The sequence below is a fragment of the Pyxicephalus adspersus genome, chromosome 5, assembly GCF_032062135.1.
Source record: "Pyxicephalus adspersus chromosome 5, UCB_Pads_2.0, whole genome shotgun sequence".
Classification (NCBI taxonomy): Eukaryota; Metazoa; Chordata; class Amphibia; order Anura; family Pyxicephalidae; genus Pyxicephalus; species Pyxicephalus adspersus.
In genome coordinates, this window is record NC_092862.1 from 67,740,250 (window position 1) to 67,760,524 (window position 20,275).

Here is a 20,275-nt window from a genome sequence, read left to right on the forward strand (position 1 = left end):
AATCCGCGATCGATGGCCGCGCGTACTTTCGCGCTTCCAGCGAGCGCGGATTTTATTGATGAATCAGGGGCATTGCCTCTGCCAAGTGTAACATAGTAAATTCATCAAGGAACTTAGGCAGCTGAATGCATTGCTTAAGACATAGAATAAGAAAGATTTGGGTACTTAGAGCACTGGGCTGGCTTTTGACTGAGGTGCAACCTATATGCTAAAGATGGTTTCCACCGAAATGTAAGTGTGGCTACTGTGATAATGAAAAGATTTTTGGGAAGGTTAAAGCAGCATTTAGACTATTAACATGAAGGGTAAGTTACAATTTTATAGGTTAGATATGGCACACAGGGGTCATTCTATCATCGAGGGTGTAATGGGTAAAGATGTTATAAGAAGTAAGAAGTTTATGGGCTATGCCAGAATTTAGGCAAATTGCTGTATTAAACCCAAACACTGGTGGTTATAGTGCTATTTGTAATACAAAAAAAGATTTGTTAAACACAAAAACAAATGCAGCAATAAGTAATGTGTTTGTTCACCAAAGGCAAAAGCCAAGCAAAATAAGCAAGTTGGACGCTTTGGTGTCTGAAAAGCATTATGATTTATTTGGTTTTACTGAATCCTGGCTTTTTATTTATATGGCTAAGCTGTTAATATTCCTTGCTATGCTCTCTTTCAACTGGCTAAAACAAAAACATGGCAGTGGCTGTCTATGTGAGATGCTATCTGAAATTGAATGTGAAAGAGGAGAATGTGGAAAATGTGATGGTGTGGAGTCCATATGAGTAAAATATAAAATGCCCACTGACAAGGTAATTGTTGTAGTTTGTTATAGGTCCCCTCAGGGCTAATTAAATGCCCAATCACAGCTCCACAAATAAAAAAGAATACATAGACTGGGAAAGTCATTATGATTGGTGAATTTAACGGTTCTGAAATTGACTGGTGTAATGGCACCGCAGAAACAATAAAAGAGAAGAAATGTATAAACTTATCAAAAGACAATTTATGGTACAGTTTATAGAAAATCCAAAAAGAAATGATTGTTTGTTGGGCCTTGTAATCTCAAGCAATGCAGAGATAATTACAAATGTTTATATTAAGAAAAATCTGGATAGCAGTGATCATACATTTATATAATTTAGGTTGCACACAAGTGCATACTGGAAAAATAAAAACACATAATTGTAAGAGAGCAATTTTGCCAATGCTTAAGGGCTGTTCTTCATAATTTAGACTGGCAATATTGTCATCAAAGAACACATAAAAAAAATGTGAATGTGTTAAATGTATGCAAACATTCTGCAAAATTTATTGCGATGGGAAATAGTATTAAAGTTTGAGTTACAAAGAATAAAACAAAATATGTAAAAGCAAAATCAAAAAGTAAAAATGAATTACAGGTTTACAGTAAGACATACACGACAAATTCATTAAATATATCTACAGTAAGAAGATTGGGTCAGAGCATGTAGGCTTCTTACAAGATTTTTTTTAAAAAAGGGTGTTGCATATAAAAAAAAGGACAACATTTTTATTTTACATTAAAGGGTTGTCTAAACTTTCATGTAAAGTAGAAATTGGAGTTTAAATTTAAATTTAATATGGTTTAGAAATTTAGAGAAGATAAACGTGAATAATGCACCTGGACCAGATGGCGTACACCCCTCAAATAGCTTTCCAAAACCACTGTTTCTAAATTTTTTTAAACTCGTTATTAACTGGCTTGGTACCAACTGGGTGGCCAATGTGGCGCCTATAACTACAAACCTGTAAGTTTATATAGTCGGGAAGATATTTGAGAATTTGATAAACGGTCAGAGCACGAGGAGACTCCAGGTTGAGGCTGAAAGATGCGTCAGAGGAGATGGTATATAGCAGGTTGGTTTTTGGGGTAACTACAAAGTAAGGCTTTGCAATTTACCTGAATATTTAGCTGATATTCCATGAGACACCATAAGATACAGCACTTTGCAATGCTTCCTGTTGAGGAGCTTGTGTAGAGTATTGCAGTATAGGCTGTGCATTTCAATACATGCAATATATTTCATAGTGCAATAATATAGTGGCAGTGGGTAATATATATACAAAAGCTTTGGAAAGTTGGATGGAGTGATCATAACTGTTGTATATAACATTTGGAAATTGTTCTAATGCACTAGTTCCCAAACAGAGACCCAAAGGCCATATGTGACCATTTGACCTTACCTTGCCTTGAGAACATTGGCACTAATGAGGGGACTATTTGTCTTATTATTACCAGCAATAAGGAACTATTCCTTTCACTGACACCAGTGATTGGGCATTATCCCTCTTCCTACCAACCACAGGACCAGGTAATTTTTTTGCTCTAATTAGATCTGGGGGAATTGTTTTTTTCTTTGACCACTGACATCTAGCGCATTTTAACTTCCATTCGCCATTTTGCTCCCCCCTTCCACAAGATGGGGAGAGGACAGTGGGCTGGCTCTTTGGTAGGATAGGGTGAGGACCCTTTGTTCAGAAACAAAAAGTGCACATGTTCAATGAGATCATTCCAGGCAGATTGATGAAATCATTACTTGCAGCTGTGTTGACATCACTCTTTTAAGAACTGAGATACACCTCTGAATTTTACAGTATACATTTCTGCCAACTGCAAATCAACATATATTATAAGGAGATTAACTACATACATATGAAAATAAAATGTACACATAAATTAGTTAGTACAACACACGTTATAAAACAAAACATTTTTGTACAACACGACTAAAGAAAAAATGTAATGAAACACACAATGAAACAGTGATAACAACGGAGATGCAACTTCTATTCAACTCTACAAGACTCTGTCTTTGTCTCTTTGCCTTTTGAGTAAACAGCTACCCTGCAGTGCCATTCCAAAGATGTTGTTTTAACTCAGATGATAAGTGGTCTGGCTTCCTTCTGTGCTAGTCATGACAGTTTCCATGAATTCCAAACAAAGCTTTATGGGATGTCTGAAACTTGTATCATGAATAGATAAAAACATAATGGCTAGTGGGCACAACAGAATACAAGCTGTATTTATAAAATACCCTTTTTCAAACATCTGAATCCAACACATTTTAAGCCATTTGGTCTCCTGTTGTGAAATAACAATGTAAAAGTTGATGGGGTATATTGCACCTCTATATGTGAATCTCATGTGCCCAAAGATACTGGAAGTCACAAATCCATTACACATATGGAGTGGAATTAAACAAGTTAAATTGTGTTTCAAACAGAACATTCCAATATTAGTAATGTTAGGCTTACTTTCAAAAATAACAAAACATATCTCAACATGTTTGAAGTTACTGGTTATGCTATTGGTTAAAGTTTATATGCCCAAAAGTATTTTTTTTTCTTCTTTTTGAGTCAAGAAGTATTAGAACTATGTTAGATTGCAGTTGGAGGCTTGGTTGGAAAGTTGTATTTTACTTCCAGTATGGTAAAATGGTTGTAAAGAATACTCTCTGACTACATCAGAAGTAAAAACACTTTTTATAGGTAGCAGAATGCCAAAACCATTCTCAGATTTTTACTGTTCTGTTTGTAATGTTAAAGATAATGCTCAGAGAACAGGAAAGAAGCCCTGGACAGCAGTAAAACCATTCACATCTCTATCCAAAGCTAAAAGGTTTTGAAGATTTACCCAGCTGGTGCACAGTGAAAAGCATTGGGCACTTCTAATATAGTTACATTAATTTTAACTTTTACAAATCTGTGACTACTAAGATCATGTAAAGTCTAAATACTGGAGTCTCATTGGTATACCTATACTGATGTAAGTCCAATCTTCTATTGTGATTTCTACAAATTCACAAACTATACTAGACAAAACGATAAAACCCATGTATGATTTAAACATTTAATAATTCTAAATTAAATAAAATTCAAATAATTAAAACCAGACACCTTCTTGTAATGTATAAGGACAACAGGAATTATCAAATTATGGTAAAACTAGCACTAGAGGCAAGGAACATTAGCCATTACATACACTCTTTTTATTCCCTCTTAACAAGTTTTGACACAGGACACTAGCCACACAGTCGGTGGATTGTTTTCCATGAACAAGAGTAATCATAGACTTGCTCTACAAGAAGAAGCAATAAAATAAAGCCATTGTCTACCATAGTAGAAAAGATCCACATAGGATTTCATGAGCAACTACATGAAAATGCCAAGAATATAAATCTACTTCAAAATCAAAAACAATATTGTTAACTATAAACTGTATAATAATTTTCCAAAAACTGCAGAAACTTTTGGATTAATTTTTTTTGATACAATAGATACAAGCATTTAGCCTCTAAAAATGTCAAATTAGGTATCATAAATATATTCTGCATTTAGATCCCATGTTAATCCCAACTGAAAGCATTCTGTTGTGTAGGAAAAAATAGAGACTAAAAGGGGGTTTATAAAGCACTATTGCAAAGTTTTGTTATGTTCATTCAGTGAGCTTTCACAGGATCCACTGTGATCCAACTATTTATACAAAATTGGATGTATGTATGTGTGTGTGTGTATGTATGTATGTGTGTATGTATGTATGTTCCACCATCACTCGAAAACACATGGAGACATTTCAACCAAACTTGCTATACATATGGCTGAGACTCATGTGAGTACACCGCTGATCTTTGTACAGCGCTATGGTATATGTGAGAGGTATATTTGCATGTATGTGTGTAGGTATTGCTCAGTAACAGTGTGCCTTTTGTTTAACACTATAGCTTTATTTGATTCCTTCCTGTATAAGATTGCAATAAATAAATACCTGGGCAACACCGGGTTATCAGCTAGTAAATCAATAATTATTATTATTTTAGGATGAACAAAAAGCTGTGCACGTTAAAGCAGGACAATACCATTTACCAGCAATTGTAACAAAGTCATGTCCTTACCTTTCTAATATTTCTTCACGTTTAAGTGTGTTCTAGAAATGATAATTGCTTAAAAGCAGCTTGACCTCTTTTGGTCTGTAGAGTGATAATAGTTCATATACCCAAGATGCTTTTCCTGCAATAAAAGGTCGCCTATTTTGCTTGACTTATACCTGCATGAGCGTTGTGTATCTGTTTATTCAGTTTGAACTGTGAACATTATGTTCTTTTGAAAAACATGCTTTTTTTGAAGCTTTATATAATTGTGATGTACTGTTATGGAAGATTGAAAAGTAATAATGCTGATTGGTGTTCCTCTGACATGAAGGCATCTGCTATGACTATACCAGCACATATGCCCTCTAGGAGCAGGTAGGTGCTTACCTTCTCAAAGAATTAGTCTTGCATAGACTGACACCAATATCATTACCAACATTAGTGTGCCACTACTTTAAACACACTGGTATATACATGAAAAGGAACACCTGGCCAAAATGCCTAGCTTCAGACACGTTTTTTTAGTTTTGCCATGATCTTGTCAAGATGTTGATGAACACAAGGCTCGAACACATAGCTGTTGCACCTATGTGTGTATAAACAGCATACTTACAGTCCCACTCAACAACTGCAATCCCACTCAACGCCCCCATCCTATTTTCACTTTGATCGTGCTTTTGTCATTTATTGGTTTCAAACTATTCAAGTAGAATCACACTTTGTTTTGCAAGGTCCCTGAGTAAGGGTGCCTGACATAAATGCCCTGATTCTGGATTTGATTTTTTTCACACAATGGTTCAGGCTGTAGTTATATATGAATCTTTTCACAAGCATCTAGCTGTGATCTGGCAGATTTTCTGGCTGATGCTGCAGGTGGTTTATCTTTTGTTTCTCAGTGGATAAATCACTGATGCCAATTTTAATTTCAATGATGTTCTGTTTCTTTTCCAGCTTTTCCAATGGGGCTTCTTTAGATTGTGTTTGTTTTTCAGACTGTGCTAACTATGTCAATTCATTAGGCATTTGACATATAGTTGTTTCATTAAAAATAACACTTTGGCTGATACCTTACTGGTGTCTGGATAAGGAACTCTGTATCCCTTTTGAAAATCATAGTAGCCAACAAATATACCACATTCCAATTGTTATGCCTTTCTTTAGGAATAAGTACAAAATTTAAACTTTTAGGTCAGGCTTCCTTCTATTTTATAGCTCATAAGCAGTTGCTGATTTTCAAGGTAAGCGGTTTTGGAGATAGCAGGCTGTACTAATTGCTACTGCCCTGTAAAATGTTGGCATATCATTATACAATTGTGGTTGTGGTTTATTATCTTAACAACACCAGCTGTTCTGGATTGTATGGTATATTAATCTGGAACCTAATTCCATACTTTCTCAGCATAGCTTGTGTTTTGTTACTTGTGCACTCTATTTGGAATATGTTATGCATTTTGCCTAATTTATTGGTTATATGGACAAGGTATTGTTAAATTTTATTTTGGAAAAGCATCCTTACAGTGTAATAGGTACAATAGACCTTGAGCAGTCATCAATGGATGTGAGAAAACTGTTGGGCTCTGCTTTTGCTACTTTTGGGGAAGAAAGTTACCTGGTCATCTTTCTTTTTTTTTGCATTTGCACAACTTGAATAATTTATTATTTTTCTGAGTAAATTTTTATGCCAATGACATACTGATCTTCAGTTTATTTCTTTACATGTTCTGGATTCCAGTATCTAAATTGACATGTGAATACAGTTTTGATACATATCTTTTTTAGTAACAGTTTGGGATAGAGATCAATGTAAGTAACCTTGTAATGAAATGGCCTTTTGAGGCCATATGCTATGCTTTAGCTGTTGTATTATTTATTAATATGTTGTATCTTTCTTAGATCAAACATTTGTATCACTGATCACATAACTTGTACTGTTGAAGTCAATGCATCGGGAAAATAATAAGACCTCTCTTTGGATTAAAAGGCACACTCAGTATTTAAAGTATCTTCTATTTTGAAATACTTTTGGCCTTTTGTTGATATGAGTCACTATTTTCCTGATTTTTTTACGCTTCATGAATTCTGCAGATTGTCTTTAGGTGACCGGTCTTTTTGCATATAAAACAATTGGATTAAATGCTGCTTATTGTTATTAAAATCATTGTGTGTTCTTAGTGTGGAGTCCGCGTTCATTGTTTGCACTTTTAGATTTTTACTTCATCTACAGCTTATGGGCAAGAATCAAGCGCTGTAACAAGTGTCTTCTAGCTGTCTTGGAGGCCACTGAATAGCAGTGCTGCTTTACAAATATCTTTTGTTTTTTTCCTCTTACAGCACTCAGGCATTTCACCATTTCTAAGCTATATCTCACATCAAATTAGCCTTCCACAGCTTCTTAATTAAGTAGTTTATTGCCAAGATTTGCTCTCCTGTGTCCTTTCAGAATAAAGTAATTATTTAATCTTAACCCCTAGAAAAAACAAGCATTTATCCCTAATAGTGTGAAGGGGGCCTATTGTAAGTGTAGCTTTTACTCCAGCTTGTGGTTCAACTTTGAATGAATCTGTACAGTCAATATAGTCGTATATAAAAGATTTGAAAAATATAAAAGTGTGTGTATAGGTAGTTAGGAAAAAGCGCCCTTTGTTAAACAGTAAATAAAAAACTGCTGGATAATTTAGTTGAAATGACTATCAACTACTTTGCAGTGAAATAAGTCAGTTGTAAAGATAACAGCATTCTGTTTCAGTCATTTGGCCTCCCTAGTGAAGACTGAGGTAAATTTAAGAATGGCTGTGGGAATAATATACGTTATTGTTGAAGAAGTTGAGGTGTGCTCATAAATTCAATGACACCTTGGAGCAGATAATTGGATCTAAATGCTCACAGATTCTGCATTCCACCCAGGTGTCTAGTAGTTCCACTTTCTAAAAGCTAACCGTTTAGCCAGATGTCAAACAACATTTAGCTCCAACAAACAGCTGTAGACGGTGCCATCAAATGGAATTATAATTTTATTAATTCGTCTTTAATTAGTTGATACAGCACAGAACATGCAGTAATTTAGTCATAATTGGCTTGACTAAGACACAGCACTTGAAGGGATAGATTCTGCCTGTGATACTTTATTACATGAATTAATGATCATGAAAAATAATTATAAATGTGGTAATGTTCCTTTCTTTTTATGAATATCTGACAGTAGCGTAGGAAAAGTAATTCTATCAAGAATCTCACCACACATCATATTACAAATGTAGCTGTAGCCTAATTGACATAATGTAGATGAGAGTGGCTATGCATCAGCATGGATTAATGGCAGCTGTGTAAAAATAATTTATTATACAAGTCATTCTAAACACAGTTGACAGTTGTATCATATGTAATGTGCATGCTGTTGTACAGTAAAAAAACTGCTGAGATGTATATTTTTCCACTATGTAGAATAATAAAAAATGACAGCCGTAGAGAATGATGAAGGGCATGGTTAAGAATTTTTTTTTTTTGTGGAAATGTAAAATTGGTAAGTTTGGTGTCATCCATATTAGAATGTCAGAATAACTGATGATCTTTTGGTGGTTGTCCTTACATTCAACCAATTGCTTTTGTTTATTCCAGTAAAAACCAAGGTCAAAGCTTTGTCAACTATGGAGGAAAAAGGTCAAAGCTGATTTACCTCACTGAGGATTGACATTTAGTATTCTGTTGTGTAAAAACTACATGCTCGGATAATCAAACAAGTAAGTCTTAAAATCTAAATAAGTAGTGATCATTAATGGATAATTTATTTTCAGCTAAAATCACTGAAAATTGACAGGTCTTGAGTTCAGATAGGTCCGTCACCTTTCATGGATTATTAGCTGCAGTATATATTCTGCTAATGATCATTACAATTTTGAGGGCTTCAGTAACTTCATTGACCTTTGTAGGATTCATTTAAATCTCCACAGAGCGCAATTTTGTTTCATCTTCACAATACAAGGACAGTTCATAGAGTCATATGTAACTTTAACAACTTATAAAAACATCATTTATAGGTGCAAGGTGTCCCCTACAGGTGTCATGTTATTTGTGGTGTCCCTTTAATAAAAATAATCACAAGTCTAAGATTTTCTATGATTAGAGACAGGAAAAAGCAATGATGGAACCAGGAGGCTAGGTAAGTGTGAGTTTTTCTAGATGTTTTCATGTTGAAATAGTACAAGGAAATAAATGTTTTAGTGGTAATGTCCTAGTTTCTTCAAGAACCCCAATGAGTACCTGGCAACCCCAGAAACAACATATATATATATATATATATATATATATATATATATTTGTACATAAAAGAAACAGAGCAAACAGAGGGTTTTTTAGGCAGATAGTGTTGTATTATTGATCATTTCTCAAAATACAATACATATAAACAAAAATAATTATTGCAACATAACTGCTTGTCGGCCATGTAACTGCATAACTGCTTGTATGGCCATAAGCATGGCACTAGACAAAACATAGCTAATGTGTGTCCAGTTGTAGGTACAGCGGTTACACGGCCAACCTACATATATGACTGCTAATGAATGGTCGAAATTGGACCCACCAACCGGATACACGTTAGCTGTGTTTTGTCTAGTGCTATGTTTATGGCCACCTTTACAACCTACAAGCAGTTATGTTGCAATAATTTTTTTTGTTTTTATGTATTGTATTTTGATAATACAACACTATCTGCCTAAAAAAATATATTATAAATATTATTATATTATAAAATAGAAAATATATATAACTATATATATTTAAATAGGTCTTATATAGTTATAATAATAAATAAAATTTGGGGGGTTTTGGGTATTAGGGAATGTAAAATAACAAATATTTTTAAACCATTGCTTACCAAAAGGGAAATGGAAACAATAGATAGCATTTTGAAACAAAATATAACCTAAATCCCAAATCCATTTACGAATCCACTTTAAATAAGCTAAGTATATTACCAGTCTGTAAATGTGGGACCCCTTTTATTACGATGCACTTAGAATGTATTTGGCTAATTTAAAATAAAAGTTCAATTTAGGTTTTAACATGTTCTTTATTATAATAGGTATAAATTATTTTCAATTATTTTTTTCATGTCACACAAGTACGGTACATACACACATTGACTTGTAGTAGTTCTCATTCTTTGAATTTTCAGGTCACACTACTTGAACAGCTGCTAAATATCAGTCACAAGAGGTTCAATAAGGTGCCAATCTGACATCAATATCAATGCCAAAAGAAGCCATATGGATGTTGCCTGGATGATTTAGACATCTAAGAGATATACGGTAGGAGGAGTAGAAATTCCCTCCCTTTTTAGAATGGTGTGTGAAAATAATGTATCTCTGAATAGAATGTATGTTTGCCTTTATAATAATTTAGCTATATGTCAAATAACAAGAAAAATAATGTGGATTTTAGTAATGACAAGGTACACCTAAAATGTGAAAAGGATGAGGATGAGATAAGAAGGACTTCTGAAGGCAAATAAAGGGATTTCTAGTGAAGGGTGAGAAGACAAGAGCAAAGGTCATGTGAAATAGCAATTATAGAAAGACAGTATGGGAATAGAAGAAATTGGAGAGCTTAATGAGAATAACAGAAGAACAAAGTAACACCTTTTGGAGAGATGGGTCTCTTCTTATATATCCACGCTGACAACTGATGTGATGTTTGCATTTTGTACCTTTAATAGGAATGACTTCTCTAAAATATTCTGAAGGGGTATAACAAGCTAGGAGCTCTACGGATTTTTAAGATATGTATACAGCAAATGAAACCAAGAGCTGTCTTATATTTCAATATCCTAACTGAAAATGCTTTTTCTTTTCTGTATTACATAGTCCGGTTGAAAAAAGGCACAAATCCATCCAGTTCAACATAAGTAATGCTGTGCATATAGGGTACAAGAAAAGGCCGTCCTGCTCACCAATACATTTAGAAGTAAGGTAAATGATTCTTACTTAATATTAAAAAAAATGATTTTGAATTAAAAAAAAACACTGAATGCATTTATTTTAAATATCAACAGATTTGCACATAATGTAATACAAACAGTGGTATCAGTAGGATGGGGTTGATGGATCCTTTGTTGGCACTTTCAATTCTTATGCCATTTTTAGAATATTTTATTTTTCACATACATAATACCATTTGATCTTTAGAGATTTCTGAAGTGTCATAACACTTTTTGCTATAACATCAATGAGTTGATTGAGCAGTTAATAAATAGTAAACCAAGAGCTAAAACAACACTTTAAAACACATGAACGTTAAAACCCAGCTGACATACCTAACTCCCTAAATTTTGCTGTAGTGTTAAAATTTTAAAAAAGCACTTATTATTTCAAATGTGAATTGATGATGATATATACAAAACACACTAATAAGTGTTAATGGTTAGTATGTCACCAGGGCCACTAGTAAGGCAGGGTAGGAAAATCTATTAAAAATCATACAAAGCATATATACACATATTTATAACAACTTACACAACATATCTTGTATAATCAAAAAAAGTTCTAACTATTCCATGTATTACCTCTAAATCTGCTGTTAAACACTACATTTTATTGAATTTAAAGTGATGCATATTCTAGCTGTTGGTAGGTTGAAGGACAAGTCATTTAAATCCTGTAATGTACTGTAGCAGTATCCCACTAGGCATACTTTGAAGTACCACATTATTAAGATCAAATGGAAATTACTAAGTAATGAAATTGAGAGTATATAAAATGTCCATATGGTTCAAGCAAAAGATAACACTGAAAGTTAGGCAATGTGATTTCCTCCTGCCTGTGCACATATGACTACATGTGACTTGTGGACTGCATGAACCAACATTAGTGCAAAGCTTTTAACTTCCATCTAGTTATACTAAATTGCTCCAATGATTATATATATATTTATTTGAAATTATACTGTGTAAGTGCAATAAAAAAAAACAGATGGAGCTCTATGTATATTATGCACATACAATGAGATGAATTGAATTGTTTCCATTTTACATTTAAAAGCTTTATGGATTTAGTTAACAGCAATGAAATACACTCCATTTCTCTTTTATTCATAGTTCATGTGCTGCAGACTTTATATTTACTAACTCTGATTTTCAGGCATGAAATATATATACTGTAAATATATTATATACTATCTAGAAGTTGTTTTTTAAAAGATCAAACCAAGAAAACCAAGAATATGTGTAAGAACAATAATGGCAACAAAAAAAATGTAAAATCTAAAAAATAATGGTTTTAGTTACAGTATACTGCCATTTACTACTTGAAGAATTACTACAGAGATCATTCTGATGGCTAACAAACTGCATATATTATCTGATAAGGGTTTGCCAAGTCAAAATTACTTTTTTCTTTATGAAGTTATATTGATCCGTCAGAATTTTATTGCTGATTGTGAATCTAAGATGGACATTTAGCTGCACATTTAACCCAGTAACACCAGTAAAAGAAATAAATGGAAATTTGTACATATACAGATTGGTGTAACGGGGGCGGGGGGTTTTGGGGGTGGCAGATGACTTTTAAAGCTCGCAGAGCTTCAATATTAATAACTGGCTGGAAAAAATCTATAATATTTAAATTTGTGCAAGTTTGCTGGTATTGACTAGGATTCAATATGAATACTGGAAATGATATAAACATCCTTTGTTACATTTTCTATATTATCCATGCAATCACTGGAGTCTATATAACTCAAATTCCAGTTTATTGCATATTAATAAATATACTGCACATCAGTAGGATGAACAAAATTACTTGGGTTCTTTGTAATGGAAAATTAATTTCTATGACTCTTCAATACCTAGCGTCATCCTTACTATGCATGCAATGCATACTTGACATTTTCTCTCTAGGAAACTATATATAGCAATTCAACTTCAAATCAACAAAAAAGGAAAGGGAGTTATTATTTAACTCAGATTTCACTTGTTTAGACGACATATGTATAATACAAGTTAATGTTTAACTTAAGATGCAAAATAAACACGTGGGCTACTACTTTTACATGCATTTTTTTCTTGCTTAATAAACTAGTAGATATTTTATTACATTTCTTAAAGCTAGGACAATTATTCTGTTATGATGGCATTCTATTTCCCTTAGATGGCAATAAATCTAAATACTTTATCAGACACTAACATTTTTGGATGTGCTAAGGTATGGTCCCATATTTATACCCTTCTTCAATATATTAAAATGTGCACATACAGATGGACAAATACCCGGCAGTCAGGTGCTCATATTTTACTTTTGTAATGCGATCCACAGATTACTATTATCTGGAGAATGGGCTATTTTAAAAACTTATAATTTAAAATGTTTAGAAAGGCCCATTAGACTAAACAAAACATGCTCTTACAGGGATTATTAGTGTTAAACTGTAGAATGAAAGATCAAGGTATACAATATATTTAAATTTGTGCTAGGTAGGTTGTGTCTTGAACTGTCTCCATCATAGTAAATCACTGTTGTTTAAAGAAAATGATATTTATCATCACACATTGGTATTTTAATCTCCTCCGGTTTGATTTGAGATCCATTTCACGGAAATAAGGCAAAAATTCAGATTCAGAATGTTTATTCCAAACCAGACTGTAAGTCTATAACAGCAACTGTGACCCTGTTAACTACACAGCAGACTACCAAAGACTGTTGTGTTTATTATTACAAGGTCCAAATCTATAGGTTGTGGCTGCAAACATCTGACTGTTGTTAAGTTACACAGCAGGCACTGTTACCATTGGCTGATGTTTGCAAGGTGTAGTTCCAACACTTATTAGCCAATCACAATTCTTTTTCCTGTATACCTTAACAATGGGCTCACAGCCCAATGGCAACTATTAGCTGTGAACCTTTTTGTTGGGTACACAGTGAGCAGCAGCTAATAAAGTTCGAAGCTCAAACATGGACCTGATTTATTAAAGCTCTCCAAGACTGGAGGAGATACACTTTCATAAGTGAACCTGGCCAAACCAAATGTCAGGGCTAAACAGGGACAATACTGATTGCATGCATTGAGTGTAAGTGTATGTCCATTACTGTTTATCCTTAGTTACTGAAATCAGTCATTGGCATGCTTAAACTTTCGCTCACTGCCACCGCGTTTGAATAATCAGAGGCCATTGCTTTGTCAATCAGCTAAATAAACATTCTTCACTGCCCAGTATTTTACCTTTCATTGTTAAATGGAACCTGTCAAAATAAAATATAAGAACTGCCACTGTTGTCTAGTTTTAAAGGTGCAGGATTTAGGCCGAATGTAATTTTAATTTTCTTTACTACTTGCTGAGTCCCTGATTTTGGAACAGGCACATATATATATATAATATATATATAGATTTGTTGTTGGTTTGAAACTCGTGGGATAATGTACATATAAGCACATATATAGTCATCAACATTTTGTGATTTTAATATTTGAATGATGATCACTTTACTGTCCATATGTATGTCATATATATATGCTTTACCTATACTATAGAAAATAGAAAATACAAAAGGCTAAACTTTTTAACAATTTATTTACTGCCTAAATGTATTGTAAATACAAGTATAAGTACTTTACTTTGTTTTTCTTAACTTCCAGTAGTACTTTTTACAGTAGGAATGGTAGAAAAGGGGCCAGTACTCACAGTGTTGGCAATATAACATAGGCAATTTGCTGATAAAAGATGAAAACCCAATGATGATCTCATCAGTACAATATTGTCCAGTCATTGAATAAGTACTTGACCACTGCTGAACGTCAGGGGAACAAATTGTAGTGAACTGTTCCACAGAGGACATATATTATTTATATAACAGGAAAATAGTGTACTCCATATTTATGTGATCTGTATTCACCTATAACCAAAGGCTGGTTAGAGCAAAATGAATAGGAATGGAGTACAATTTTATTCAGTTATATTTCGAATAAATTGCTTTTCTTGATTTACTGTGCTGGCATTTTGGAGTATATCTGTATCTCACTGCCAACACAGTGTGGCTATATAACTATGATGTGGTTGAAATATGTATTGCTAGGTGAGCTGATTATTGTACCTAATATTTGCCATTTAAACTGAATCACAAATCTTGTGTTAGGATAGTTCATGCATTTACCCTGCTTACTGATGTATTGAAACTAGAAATGTAAAGCTGTATTGTACATATGCTAAAGCTGCTGCTGTACGCTGGCTTGTCCATGAGCCTCAAATTTGGTCCACTTGTATGAAAATGGAGCCAATTTTGTAATGCAGAAATGATTCACTACTTGGCAATGACAACCCTTTAGATGACACTACATTGAACCTCTTCAAACTTGTTCTTTCCTTGTAGTCATATAGTTCCCCCTTCCTTCTCATCAATTTAAACTCCACTATGTCAGTTCTTGGGTTTCTTTTGTGTGCACCATTGTGCAACTCTACATTTTCAATACACTATGTGCTTCTGGGTCCCGAAGCATCCTTTGTTATGTGAGCTTACTACATCCGAGAGAACATATTATGTTGTAATAAAGTCCCTAGTTCCAGACAGTGTTCCTGTTTGGGGAACAACAGTAATCCAAAAAAAGAGCAACAATCTCTAGTTTTACAACTTATGCACATACTGACCACCATAGTTTTGTCCAGTTGAACCTAGCAGACAGGTACACAGATACGTGGACTAAATGGTTTGAAAAAAAATGGAATCTTTACTCTGATGGAAGAAGGTCATGGCCAAAGTATATTGTGGGACACAGAAACATTGGAGTGTACTGGCAGGAGAGAGCTTGTATTAAGGTGAATATGGGGATATACAGTACAACAGACCTGGAGAAGTGTTAGGATTGTAGAACATTTGTACTGCAGCTGTATACAATAAATATGGCAAGGCACATATTTGGAGAGGTTCTATGTTATTATATCTGGAAGGTAAGTGCTGTCTTTGCAAAGTAAGCTGTAAAATGCACATTATTTTGAAATATTTGGTTTTAGATGCCAGCAGTACACTTTGCTGTGTATATGCAGTCATTTTATTTTCTGTTTGCAAAGCCCTGTTAACTTGTTCCATTTAAACATTTAGCAAATTTGCATAGATTTACTAGGAATGAGATGATAATAAAATATCAAGCTATCTGGCAAATCTGCTGCAGGAGGTACAGTGACGTCAGTATACAGTCCCTACATTCTGGCATCTCTCGTGTAGACTATGCAATGCGGAGTGCAGGGATAATATCCCTAAGATAGTCTAAGATAGTCTAGGAGACAAAATCTAGTACTCAAAGTAGCTACTTTTAAGCAATCCTTTAGCTGAAATTTACGTAAAGGTCTACAGTTATGTAGACAGTTATGATATGATCTGTTTATTTAGCTGGAGTTTAGCATTAAGGAGTCAGTGCACCCAAAATTAAATTCCAGGTACATATGGAGAATGAAAGCATGAGTCAAGTCCTAGCTTACAAAATTTTGAGGACTTTGTTGGTAAAACCCCATTCCCAATAATAATGGCTCCGTTCCCACTTACATTGAGATTGGGGTTCTCTTCCATCTTGAATATTGCCATTTTTAATTTCCCAATTTACGAGAAATAAAATGTCCAACAGGTAGAACAAGACTTCTAGACCTCATAGTTTCTTCATATAGATGAGCAGAGCTTGCAACTCAAGCACAGAGATCTTACCAGTCACCATTGATGTCTCTCCAACCAAACTATAAGGGGGTTTAACTCATTATTATCTAAGGGTAACAAGGTGGACCAATCCTTTATGATGCTGTTTGTCCAGGTAAAGCACAAGAGTTCGCTTATATTCCTTTAAACATTATACTAGATCCTGAAATAACAATCAGCAAAGCTTTTACAAAATATGTTAAAAATTATCAGATGACAGGACAAAGACATTTATTTGGCTTTACAAATAAAAATCAACTGATTGCAAAGTCTTTTTGCCTAATGAGTAATCAAAATTTTAAAATAAAATGAAGCGTGTAATATGAAGAATGTCAGTTACATGTTAAAACTGATCTTTACTTATTTATCAAGATCAACAGCTATAAGCATTCTCCAAATACTAAAGATACTACAAATCTTTAAAACAGTGTTTTAGCATTTTGTCCCCAGCTTACACAGCAACGTACTTAGCAAGCGGAGCCACTTAAGTTCATGGCAGTGTAATCATCCACACCAACAATACTGCATAGCTAAAGGATTAGTGCATGTGTCTGGTTGTAACTCATCTGCTCGGTGTCCTTCGAAATCATTTTATTTTATATACTAAATCTGTGTAGCCCTGACATATTAGCTTTGATGAGCATATAGAAGAATTCACATCAGTCCTTGCCCCAGAAAAGCTTAGTGTTAGGTCTCTACCACACTGATATAAAACACACATTCTCTCCAGCCAGTTTGGTCAGAAGCCAATTAACCTACCAGTATGCTTTTTGGATTTTTAAACACTTGCAACTCAAAACATACAGAGAAAACGAAATGTAGGGTCTTGGGTTAAACATTAAAAATAAAATATATCAATTTATTCTCATGCCTTGTCTGTAAAATAGACACTTGCAAATTTTAATGCTTAAGCAAAATTGTCACATTGTACATTGAAACAAAAGATAGTTGCTTAAAATAATTTATTATCAGATTGTTGTTCAAACATAATGAGAAATGGAAATGCACTGCTATAAATTTGATCATTTTCTTGACCGACCACATACAAAACACTACTGATGACAGAGTCCCCTATCAGAATAAACAATTAAGCGCATAATTATTCCAGTCAGATCCCATACAATGAAATCTTTATTCCGTGTTTACAGCAAGCTTTGGCAGAGATTGCCTGACAGTCTTTTTTTGTCAAACTGAGTCTAGCTGGACACTTTGGCTTCCCTGAGAATCAGCTGCCTGCATTTTTTTCAAACAGCTCTGTATTTCGCTGCCAATAATCTGCTTCAACTCTCTCTGTGGAGTAAAATGTTTTAATGGCTAAAAAGTCCTATTCTCTTCCATTCTATTACTGCATAGAGCCAGTCTGATAACTGCTCTTAACAACTGGATTCAATTTCTCTTGTACTGGAAGACAATTTTTCCCCTTTCATTTACCCTGCTAGGTACCAGTCTTTCAACATAATCAGAGATCTATTGCTTTTCTTATCAATCTCTTGGGAACAGGGTGACCTGGATATTGCCACTTGGGGCTCTGCAGGAATAGATTTCACATGAAAAGTTAACAAGTACAAGTCAATAACTTATAGGTAATAGTATGGAGTCAGAAGGAACACAGTAAGGGTCGCCATGCTCCTCTGCATAATAAAGCAGATATACCCAAGCTGATTGAGAAGTTGTCAAAACTTTTCTGTGCATGATTAAAAAGTTGGGTTTTTTTGGTGATACCTTTATGAAGAATATACAGACCTATTCTACTAGCCATGGTTGCTATCCATGGTCCTGATGAGAATATTAGAAATTGCATGGCTGTTACTTCATAATTAGCACAAACATAATTAACAATACTCATGAGAAGCTTTTCCCTGGTGCATGCAACTTCCACATCCAATCATTATTTTACTGAACTCCTATTCTGAACTACAGATACATAGCAGTGCAATGCTTTTTATCATTCTGATGTGCTACAATAGCTTTTTTCCCTCTGAGCTATGGTATTTCGATTTATTATAGCTTTCAAGCAGCATTTTTAAAAGAAGGAAAGACAGATGAAAACTTCTTTACCTGCTATGATGACTTCTTCCAGATGCTGTGTTCTCCTTCTTGTCTGGCTTGTGTTCACAAGGATCCAAGCATCTACCTGTGATTGTGAGCTTCTGTATAGAGCAAGCTTGGTGCCTTTTGTGCCTTGCTGCTGTCCACTCCTCCAGGCTCTTTTACAATCCTCTATGATAGACTGTGTGTGTGTTGTAAATGTTCAGGGATGGCTGTGGAGCCTGCAGATCGATATTCTACAGTAGTTTGGTGCACATTCCCTGCTCACTCATATGCTCTCTCTCTAAGTGCATTCTGTCTGCTTGTGCCACAGCTTCTCATTCTCCTGCTCATGAATATTCTGACAGAGGTTAATGCTGCTGAAGTAAATTGAATTAGCCAATTGGTGCCAGGAGCTTCACTCCTTCCTTCTCAGGAGATATCTGGAACTGCACCAGATGGAAGTAATTAGTGTCCAGTTGGCACCCCTTTGGCTCAGTCCTGGCAGTTTTCATTGGACACCTCAGGGTGATCCCCAAGAGAGAGATGAAGCTTAAACATTCAGTTCACATCAGTCTGACCAGGAAAGGCAGCTGCCTGTTACAGTAAGAGAGAAAACTATTCAAATGTGATTCTCAAGAGAATAGGCAACCTCCCTTGCTTGTTACAGGATCACTTGGTCTATTGATTTTGCTTTGCGAGACATGACATTTCCATAACTATGGCCATAACTACAAGTGAACGCCTATGTCTTTTACATTAGTCAATACCTAGCAAGTGTACATTACAATCAAATACACCGAGGGAACACTGAAAAACTCGGTGTGTGGCTGTATGGTGACAAAAATAGATCATTTGACATGTGCTGTGAATTGTAGTTTGCATTGTATACAAACAATTGGTATTTATTTATAAATAAGCTACAGCGTTTCATACGAGATAGAGACTGTAGGTTTGTTCTTAAGTTGAATTTGTATGTAAGTTGAAACAGGTACATATTTTAATATATGCACTTGGGACTTAACATAATATTAGGCAGCGTGGTGTCAGTTAGTGTATAAAATTCTCACTGTAAGTTAATGACAAAGCAAAAAAAATCTTTATGGAGCCTAGACATTCGTTAACTTCTGGAGCAAGCTGTGCTTTGATATGCAAAAGGAAACAACAGCAGAGTTTGTCTTGGTTATTAAAGAGTTACAAGAGGCTGCAGAAAGATCTTACCCCCCTAAGATCACATACAACCTCAGCTGTGTTTAGCAAAAGATTTCTAATGCAAGTCATTTAAACCTCCCCCCTCCCCCCTTCAAGCCTCCGTTCTGCACAGGAGTGAGCAGGGAAGCAACGCTCAGATCTAGGAGGTATCTGTATGTCGGATGTCCTTAACCTGGGAACTACCTGTACTTGTGTTCATCTTTTTTTATTATTCTTGCTGCAGATCACCTGCATTCTATTTTAGCAAGTTTCTGTCTAAATGGAAATGCTTTAGCAATGGCTGCATGACATTTCTCAGGCGGGTTTTTAGTTGTGACAGCAGACTATGTCTGGCTAATGTGTGTTGAAAAAGCATCCATCAAAAGTCTGTATGGCTTACATCAAGGGCACAGTTGGGGAATATGCTGTTTTCACCCCATCACCAGGTGGTATTTTAATGAAAGCTATAGATTTAATGCTGAGATGCAGGAATGAAAAATCCTT

At 34.7% G+C, this 20,275-nt stretch overlaps 1 protein-coding gene across 2 annotated transcripts in view; it reads right to left on the reverse strand.

Annotated features, from left to right (window-relative positions):
* Positions 1 to 19,141, reverse strand: part of CDH20 (cadherin 20) — a 197,012-nt gene extending 177,871 nt beyond the window's left edge. For both annotated transcript variants that reach the window (XM_072411837.1, XM_072411836.1), the window contains exon 1: positions 18,611 to 19,141. The gene's annotated coding sequence lies outside the window, so the exon portion shown is untranslated. The remainder of the gene's footprint in view (positions 1 to 18,610) is intronic.
* Between the last annotated feature and the right edge of the window lie 1,134 nt (positions 19,142 to 20,275).